Here is a 9,832-nt window from a genome sequence, read left to right as displayed (position 1 = left end):
TATTATTTGTCTTGTATAATATATATGCCTGGTAACATGAAAGATAACTACCAAGATCAACATGAATGATTTCAACAAGTGTTAAACAATAACTTCATTTTGATTTCATCACGGATTCATGAATACTCTTCATTGATTTGTCCAAGTTGCTTGATGGGATTGGCATTTAAATTTGTTTTGATTCATTGGTTTATCTTCCGTGCTTTAGATTTCTTTCATCTCTTAATAAATCCGTCATTAGTCATCATCCTAATGCTTAAAGAAATTGTAGTTGTCCTAATTTTGATTAATAGTTGAAAAGAACCTAGACTCTTCAAAAGTTTCTTGAAATTGTATACTCACTAAGAACAAAAATATCGCGTAGCAACAAAGAGGAGAGTGTTCGATCCTTAATTAATGGAGTTCTCTTTAATCCATTTTCCAATCTGTCCATTAAATCTCTTCTTGAACTATATAAAGTTTGTTTTAACTGGTATGCTGTCCTTATAATGCTTTACACTTCTTTAAATCCTCCTTGATTCAAGAAAGATAAAAAAATGTGGTAAGGGTTCTATTTCGCCAGGATGGTGCTGCAAAATGGGTGGTCATTCAAATAAATCATTAGCATAAAATAGTAAAATGGAAATCAGAAAAAACTAATACAGGAAATAGATAGAAGTTTTTCCTTATTATGTCAAACCTTCAAAATAGTTATTCAGTTAGTGTAATAACTCTTAAAAATAATGTTTAGGTATATTAATAACTAATATTTTACAAAGCAAGAATATTTTAAGTAAGAATTTGTACATTTCTATGTCAAGAACTTGCTTTGGACGACGTTAATGTTTCTACTAGGCCCTGACCAATCCAACTATGACAGCCCCTGCAATCAAACCCAAGACAAAGAATTCTCATCTTTCAGATTCAGCAAGCAATTGATTGGGGTGCACTCCTGTGGTCTTCATCCTTTTCTGTGGTGTATGGTTTTTTTGGGGAATCTGAAGCCCAATCCTCATTTTCCTTGGTTTCCTCCTTTGACTTTTAATACAGCCCAACAACCCGCAGGAACCCTACTAGAACACCGGAAAAATGTAGATTTTGCTTGCAATTTAATAAAAATGATTAGTAAGATGTCATCATTTTGCTGGAATATGCAAATATGTGACCCTGAAATATTTATATATTTGTCCCCCAGCCATAAGAGTTTGAATAAATTACTTTTTATCACTCTATCGTTTGATATTTTACCACATCACCCTCCTATCATTTAAAAAATTATATATAATGCCCTCATAGTTTGGGTAAATGTATCACTATTAGTTTTTCATTAAAAATAGTCAATAGTAAAAAATCAAAATCAAAGTCAAAATCAAACTAATAAATTGATAAATTTACCCGTTTATTGCCTCTTTTTTTGCCTCCAAACATAAACAAGAAGAAATTGAAATAAAATAGATAAATAAGAAATAGAAAATACTGTTAGAGATTTGGTTTAAAAACTTATAATGATATTTGTAGTCAAAAAAGATTTGGTATTTGTTGTTTCTCATTTATTTATTTTATATTTCCCTTCCACCTTATTTATTTATTTATTATTTTCCTTCCATCTCTTTTGTATTTGGAGAAAATTAAGATTTTATAGGCCAAAGTATGAGTTTTCAAAATCATCTTTTCTCTTAGAGAGAGAGAGAGAGCAAAGGAAAAAAGGAAAAAGAAGAAAAAATAGTGAAAGGGTGAATTTGTAAATTATCAGTTTGAGTTTAACTTTTTATATTGATTGTTAGTTTTAACAAAACAAAAAAACTAATTGTAGCACTTTAATTCAAATCATGAGAGGGTTGTATATAGGTTTTTAAACCACAATGGGGTAAAAGATAATTTACCCTAAGCGTTTCATCAGATTCAAAGCAATGTGACTCTAATGAACAATGAATTTCATAAGAAAAAAAAAAGAAATTTAAATTCGTATTACAAATCAAAGCAGTTCAAGTAAACTACCTTCCTATGCTGATAATCCCCTCCCCCATACCAGCAATAGTGGAGGTGTAACGGCCAGAAATACTGGCCCTTTCTTCTCAATGACCCAAGCTTGCAAGTAAAAGGTTACACCAGCAACAACAAGTCCCTGTTCACGGGTTCTTGTTAATTAAACTTATAATCATCTAAATATTTTGGAGTAATTTTTTCTTCATTAACAATATAAATATGTTTTTATTTGAGTACATTTAAATGCGTGACGCATGTAAAAAAGAGAGTTTTAAGTTTGAATAGCAATTAAATGTCAGGCATCTAAATCAACTCATATAAAGAAATTTTTATACCGATAGTGTTAAAAAAAATGAAAAATAATTGATCCAAACATTTCTAATTCGTTGAGGCTTACAGAGTATGCAACGGATATTAGTCTGACATTCCATCCAGGCTTCCATTCATTTGGATCTCTTACCAAAGCGATAGCGATAATGAATGACTGAATGGCGCTGAGAAAGCATTGAAGGGCTGTGCAGAGAAGCTTTGAAGGGTAGCTTTTCAGAATTAGGCCCTGTTTCCAATCAAAGACATGACAGGATAAACTTTCTGTCTACAATTTTGTATAGACATGATATAATTGATGCATATAGTTTGTATTAATTCATTAATAGCTCATGAACAATGGGAATTTGGAATGAGTTGAAAACTTTATGATGCAAATTATCCAAACCGAAATTTGTGGTTCAATCCGACCGTAATTGGTTATTTTAGAGTACAAAATGTCTAAAATAAACATTAATTATGCAAAGTAGGAATCATTGAAAACATTAAGTGTGTAAAATGGAAAATAATTTATCAGGGATATTACTTATTATTACCTGAAATATAAGCCAAATGCTCCAAAATACATTGGATAGAAGCATTAGAAATACACCCTTTATTCATGTGGTGCTAGAAGGGACTTGACCCTGGCCTTCTTGGCTGTGGCTTTTGAACAAGTGATGGTGGACCAATAATCTCAAATAAAGGCCCTTAAAGAAGGCAATAGTTGCTGCTCCTCCAAAACATATAGCTACCCCAGCAACTTTGACAACTCCAGGGATAGTCTGCAGCTTTACACTTTTCAGTCTGCACGGAGTTAAAAATATAAACTATAATTCATATTGTATGTGAAGCCAAATTACATAATTTGCCATGCATGTTTAATAAATTCAGGTCATGGATCATAAACATGTCTTAGGATTTAGGGCAATAGTGGACACAAGATGGTACATTACAATCCAAAAGTTATGCAATTCAATAAATGTTTGAGGGCATGAATTTCCAATCCTGTTTAATTACTATGTAAATCTTTCAAAAATACTCTTTTTTAAGGGTTATTATTACTTTACCCCTTTAAACTATATCACTACTGTCAGTTTACCCCCTAACGTTATCTTTTAGTCACTTTACCCCCATAAGTAATTGAACTCAACATGTTAAGAAATTTTGGATAAAAATACCCGTTTATTTTATAGCATTACTACATTGTTATTATCACTTCATTCATTTAGATTATAGTAATACAATCACTTTAGTTCCTAACATTATTTTTTAGACATTTTACCTCATCGTTAATCTAACTAGTATGGTTAAAATTTTTTAAATATATTTATCCTTTTTTATATATAATTAAAAATAAAAAAGTTGGAATGGTTATTCTTCCTTTTTTTTACTTTAAGAGGGGTTTTTTCAAATTTCTTTTTTTCACACTTATTAATACTCAGAAAAAAAAAGAGATAGGAAAGAAGGAGACAGAAAATTAAATTTTGCAAAGAAAGGAAATAAAAAAAAGCCTAACATTACCGTATTACTTTAAGATTATCGAGATTAGGATTGGAATTTGGTAGTAAATAGAAAAGTGAAATAATTTTAAAATAATAAAAGCATTCAATTCTTTCTTATTTGTAATTTTTAAAAAAAGAATTGAGCTCTCTTTCTCCCTCTCCTCTCCCTCTCTCCATCTTTCTATTTTTTTTCAATATTAATAAGATTGCCTAGAAGAAAGAAATTAATTTTTTGACTTTTTTTCTTGATACTAAAAAGAAGAAGAGCCACTCTAAATTTTTATTATTTTTATTATGCAAAGAGGAGGGTATTTGCTTCTAATTTTTCTTTTTTTAAACTTTTTGGTTTAGGATAAAATTGCCTAAAAAATAAGTCTAGGGGGTAAATTGATAATGAAACTATAGTTTATAGGGGTAAAGTGATAATAATTTTAAGGGTTAAACATGTCTTTTCACTTTAATTAACAAACTCCGTTAAGTTTGACCGTTAATCTTGGGGATAGAGTGACTAAAAAATAACGTTAAGGGGGAAATTGATAATAGCACCAAACGATAAGGGAGTAAAGTGATAATAACACTTTTTTTTAATGTTAGTGTAATCTTTTACCTGAATAGAAACGCAAGGAAAAAAGTAATAACTGGAAGTGTATTAGTAGCTACAGCAGCCAGTGATGCAGATTTGTACTTAAGAGCCAGAGCATTGACATTCCTCCCCTCCCCCCTCCCTCCAAAAGCAGGGGAGGGATGGAGTTTAAGAAGTGTGGGGGGATAGAGAATTTGAACCTAGAACTTCTAATTTTTAAGATCTCAACTCTAGTCACAAAATTGAAGAATCAAAGGTCCTTCACAAAATTGAACTTACCCGAATAGGGAGAGCATAAAAATCTTGATAAATGTCATTAATGATGGTGATGGTGCAGTTTTCCTATAAGTTCATCAAAGCAAAAAATATGCATGAAGGTTGGGAAGAATTAAAAAAAAAAAAAATGAAGGAATGGCTAATTTATAAAGATGGTGAAAATCAAACCATTCGAGGAAGAAAGTTATGGGAGCTAAGAAGATTGTTGCAGCAGCTTGTCTGTAGAAGACGAGCACATATGTACTCATACCACCATTTAATGCATCCTTGGAAAGCAAGAACATGCCAGTGCACAATATGTGTATGATCACAACAGCTAAATAAGGGTTCTTGCCTTCCATTATTTAAGGGCTTATAGTATGATGACTTTGAGAGTTGAAATCAATGATTGATTTCTTCTTCTGTTGATTTTTCACTCAATTCTTTTGCTATGACCTTTTGATGAATCATGTTCCAATTGTAGGTGAAATGAGAGGTTTATACAGAAGTGGAGAGGTCAAATTAAGTCGAGGAAATTAATGTTTGGAACGTGACAAGTTCAGTAGGAATTTAGTTGTCCTTTTATGTTGAGTAGAAATATTTCTTAAATGATTTCGTATGCATTTTTTAAACTTTGTCATACACTTAAATTTTATTCACATATAACAGCTGCTTAATATGTAGGAATAGTAACTTATTTAGGGATACACCAAATGTTCAATTATGGCCTGCATCAATCCCTGTTCTCTTGGTCTACTTGAAGCAAGATAAGGTTGCCAAACGCCAGCAAGGAGAGGTGGAAGACACAGAAGAAAATCCCTTGCGGCCGGATGGCCGATAAAACAGGCCTAAATGACTAAACCTAAAGATAGTTGTCCGGTGAATAACAAATGATATAGGCAATAATTAGGTAGCACCAGATGCCTGGGATCGTATTGCTAAGTTTTAATTAACTTGTAATCAAACTTCTATTGCTCACCAGCAATATGGAAATCACTAATAAAATTTTGGGTAAATTATACTTTATTCCTCTGTGATTTAGTGTTTTTTTTTTTTACATAATCTCTTTGTAATTTCAAAAGTTATATATAATTCCCTTATAGTTTGGATAATTTTCATTTGATTTGTGGTGGCATGTGAATGAAAGTCTTGGTTAGATGCTTGGGTTTCACTGTCAGATCCAATTGTATACAACAATTAGCTACACTTGCTCTTACAGGAATATTTTTTTTTGTGTCATAACAAATACAAAATTATCCAGTTTTAAATCTGGAATCTCGTTCTATATTTGGGACTTTGTTAGAAAACAACTATGACTCTAATGCTTGGGTGAGAAAATATAAGAAGTCTACCCTTTTTCAAGAAAGTGAAGACTTGTTCAAGTTGAATACTAATTGAACTCCATATAGGACTTTTGTGAGAAAAAATCGAGCAAATAAAGAAGTCTACTTATTTCAACAACTCAGGATCAGAATCGTTTGTTGGGTTTTGATCATCATCCGTGTAAAAGAAAGAAGAAAATAAATTAGATGGGATTATCTAAGAGATATTTCAAGGAAAAAAATTTTGTTCTAGATATAATCCCCAGACCTTGCGAATTGGCAGACTTGACAAAAAAGTTGAAAACGGAAAAAGCGAACAAAAAATATCTCTACGGAAAAAAGAAAGGTAATGCCTCAATTCTTTTCTTCTTCTTCTTTTGTTATAATTTTTCCTTAATTCTGTTCTTGCTTTTATTTTGTCTCTAATTGAGGGCTCATGTTAGTTTTGCTCAGCATAACTGATCAGATTTTATAATCTTTTTACTGTTTATTCTTATAAGTTAGGATTCCCACTGTATAGATCAATTATTGAGAAAAAAACCACATATGTTTTCACTAAAATTTTAGTTTTTAATACATTTATACAATGAGAATAGTACATAAGAGCATATGCGAATTATTTTCAATAGTTACAACAGTACCTAATAGTTCCATGGCCAAATTGGAAGCATAAAACTTCAATTCTTCAGTCCATCGTTCCATCTTTCTTTTGAGTTCTGGGCTGCGTTTCCTTCCCCAAATTCATTATTACTTGGTGTGTGTGTGTGTGTGTAAGTTAAACCATAAGCCGTTAAGCATATGGAATTTTGTTTTATTTTTATCCAAAAACTGATGCAATTGTAGGATTACACAGCCTAAGCCATCTCAAAAAACTCAAGAATAAATGTTGGCAAGAGTGCTACACTAACTTCCTTCTTAATTGGCATTCTTTTTGAACAGGAATTTTTTCCCCTTGCAACATAGTGTGTCTTTTTTTTTAATTTTCTCTTAGGAATCAGCCACAGCTTGACAATCCAGGATTTATAAATCCAAGCAATCATGGTGAGTAGAAATTCACGAGCAAGCCAATCAACAGTTATCCCTTATGAGATTGACTTTGAAGCACAAAAGATAGATGGTGAAGCAGCATTGTGCCTTAGCTCTTTTAAGATTCAAAAGTTAGATTGTCAAACAGGTAAAGATTTGTATAACATGAAGAAGGAGATCTTAGAAAATTATAAAATCAATTGGGCTCGTAACAGCGTGTCCAGAATTTGTACAAGAAATCATGATAAAGCCCAATCATCAGAGCCTCCATGTAGAGATGATGCCATGCAAAATTGCAGTAAAGGTTTTAAATGGCCTGAAATTGGAACAGGAGCAGATGGTATTATCCTCCCTGAATTGCCACCAGTCAAGTGCCTGGAGGGATTAATTGGAAAATGTAGCAAGCCTTTTGAGAAGCAATTGACAAAAACTGACCTGAAGAAGAGTCAAAACAGACTAAAATTGTGCACAGATTATGTAAAATCTGCCTTGTTTCCGATGCTGAATCCTGAAGACAATCTTCTTGATGGGATATCTGTGACTGTATATGACTCGGATGGCAAAGAATACGCAATGAAGTTCAAGTGCTGGAAAAATGCTCATGTCCTAACTGAAAAGTGGAATGATTTTGTCAAGAATTATCCTATTGGTTTGCAAGAAAATACAGATTGGATAACCGTATGGATATTTAGGTATAGCGTAAAGGACAAACTTGGTTTTGCTATTACTTCACGAAGATTGCCTACTGATGATTTACTCAGGAAAAGTAGGACAAAATGGAGACTGGGAAAAAGGGAAAAAAAAAGTCCAGTAAATCATCAAGAAATGAAGAAGATAATACTGAAGGAAGAAGAAAATGCAGGCTAAAGTACATTTCTGATGGAGGTATATAAGTTTTTGACTTGATTTACTTTTTTTTTTTATATAATGTTGACTTGATTTACTTATATTGTTAGCTTTTTCTTGTAGTTTAACTGGTCTATGTCTTATGTAACGAGAATGCAAAAGTTTTCTTGGTTTATATGTTTGAGAGCAGCTGTAAATGTGACAAAGAAAATTTAACTCTGATATAATTTATAAAAGATTATTCCCAGGTTATATAGGAAGTTGATTAAAATTACTTACACCTTTGCTTTTCTTTCATTCGGCCGTATATCTGAGTTGTTTGATTTTCTCTACTGGTTGATGTTTCTTTGACATAAAGGAGATAAAAAAGACTGCCAGTTAATTTTTCTCTCTCGTTTTTCATCAAGAATACATTTTGTGTTATGTATATGCCTGTTCGGAAAGAATGACTACCATGATGAACATGAATGATATCCTTCAACAGCTGTTAACCAATCATTTATTTCAATTTCATCTCCAGAGAGTAGAGATTAGATTTCCTGATCCAGTCTTTTAATATTATCTCTCTCACCTGATTACTCTTCACTGATTTGTTGAAGTTGTGTAATGTGCGAAACATTTAATTTATTTTGATCGTTGGTTTCTCTTTAGTACTTTAGATTTCTCTCATCTCATAATAAATCCATCATTAGTCATCCCAATGATGTATCTATTTGGGAGAATTTGTTTAGAATAATATTATAGAATTTTTGTGTATATGAGATAAAAAGTAAGTCTTTTTTTATTTTTCATTTTTTTCAGCAGGAGAAGGGTGTGATTTAAGAAGTGGGGAGGAAAAGGAAGATTAAAAAAAATGACTGACAAAACAAATAAGATAATTGGGACACATGTTCATAATGCATCCAAAAAAATTATGCCCAAATAACTTGCTATTCAAACACTAGTTCTTTCTTGACTTGGCCTAGTAGTTGAAAAGAACTTAGATTGTAAAAAATTTCTTGAAATTGTATTCTCATTGAAGGACGAAAGTATTGTATGCCAGCAAAGAGGAGAGAAGTCATCCGATCCTTAATTAGTGGACTTTTCTTTCATCCATCCCCCACTCTGTCCTTTAATCTCTTCTTCAATAATATTAAGTTGTGTTCAACTAGTATGCTTATTGTGCGGGCAGGTGTGGTTCGGGACCGAACTTGACAAGCCCAGCTATCAACCTGCTAACACAACAAAACCAAAGAGGCAAATGGTCTAGGTTAAATCCTCTGGGAAGAATCCGATGCCTTAGCGGAATTCAGGAGTGAGAGACGGGTAAGTGAGCCGATAAGTAAAAGTTATCTTTAATTACAAGGAACGGGCATTTATACTGGCCAGCCATAGCATGAATTTCGAATTCAGGGGTGATGTGATAGTTTTTGGTAGAACTGCAAACGAATCGAACCGTTTGCTTGAATTCGAGCTCAATTCGAGTTTGACCAACATTGAGTTCGAGGTAATCAAGTCGAACTCGAATTCAAAAATATTAAGTTCGTTAACTTGCGAGATGATTCAATCTCGATTATATATATATATATTATTTTAATAGTAATATATATATATTTAATATTTTATTATTTATTAAGAAAAATTATTATTTTATTTATTTTTTAAAAATAAAATAATTATTTTTTATTTTTTTAAACTTAAATTTGAAATTTTAAACTCGTCGATCTCGAGTTCGAGTTTCGTAAAATTATATTAAAACTCGATTCGATTAGATGAAAATTCAATTCAACTCGATTTATTTGTATCATAGTCTAGAGACCGTCGATCAGGCCTAGGCACGTGGTGTCTGTCTGGTGTTAGATTCAGTATCAGATGTGGCTGTCAGCTATGTGTCAGCCAGAAATGATTTGGACGAGCGGAGCACGCCTAGTGTCTCGGTAAAAGGCTTAAAAGCTTTGCGACGCGGTGGTTCCGAGTGGCCCCACACTTACCGTATTATGAGATAAAAGATGTATATAAATAGAACTTTTGGTCATTATTCAACA

At 32.2% G+C, this 9,832-nt stretch overlaps 1 pseudogene; it reads right to left on the bottom strand.

Moving 5' to 3' along the window:
- Positions 1-850: 850 nt before the first annotated feature.
- Positions 851-4,976, bottom strand: LOC113776862 (annotated as a pseudogene).
- Positions 4,977-9,832: the final 4,856 nt, after the last annotated feature.

Source organism: Coffea eugenioides, chromosome 7 (genome assembly GCF_003713205.1).
Source record: "Coffea eugenioides isolate CCC68of chromosome 7, Ceug_1.0, whole genome shotgun sequence".
Taxonomy (NCBI): domain Eukaryota; kingdom Viridiplantae; phylum Streptophyta; class Magnoliopsida; order Gentianales; family Rubiaceae; genus Coffea; species Coffea eugenioides.
The sequence above is the reverse complement of the archived record's forward strand: the minus strand, read 5'-3'. Positions and strand labels throughout refer to the sequence as shown.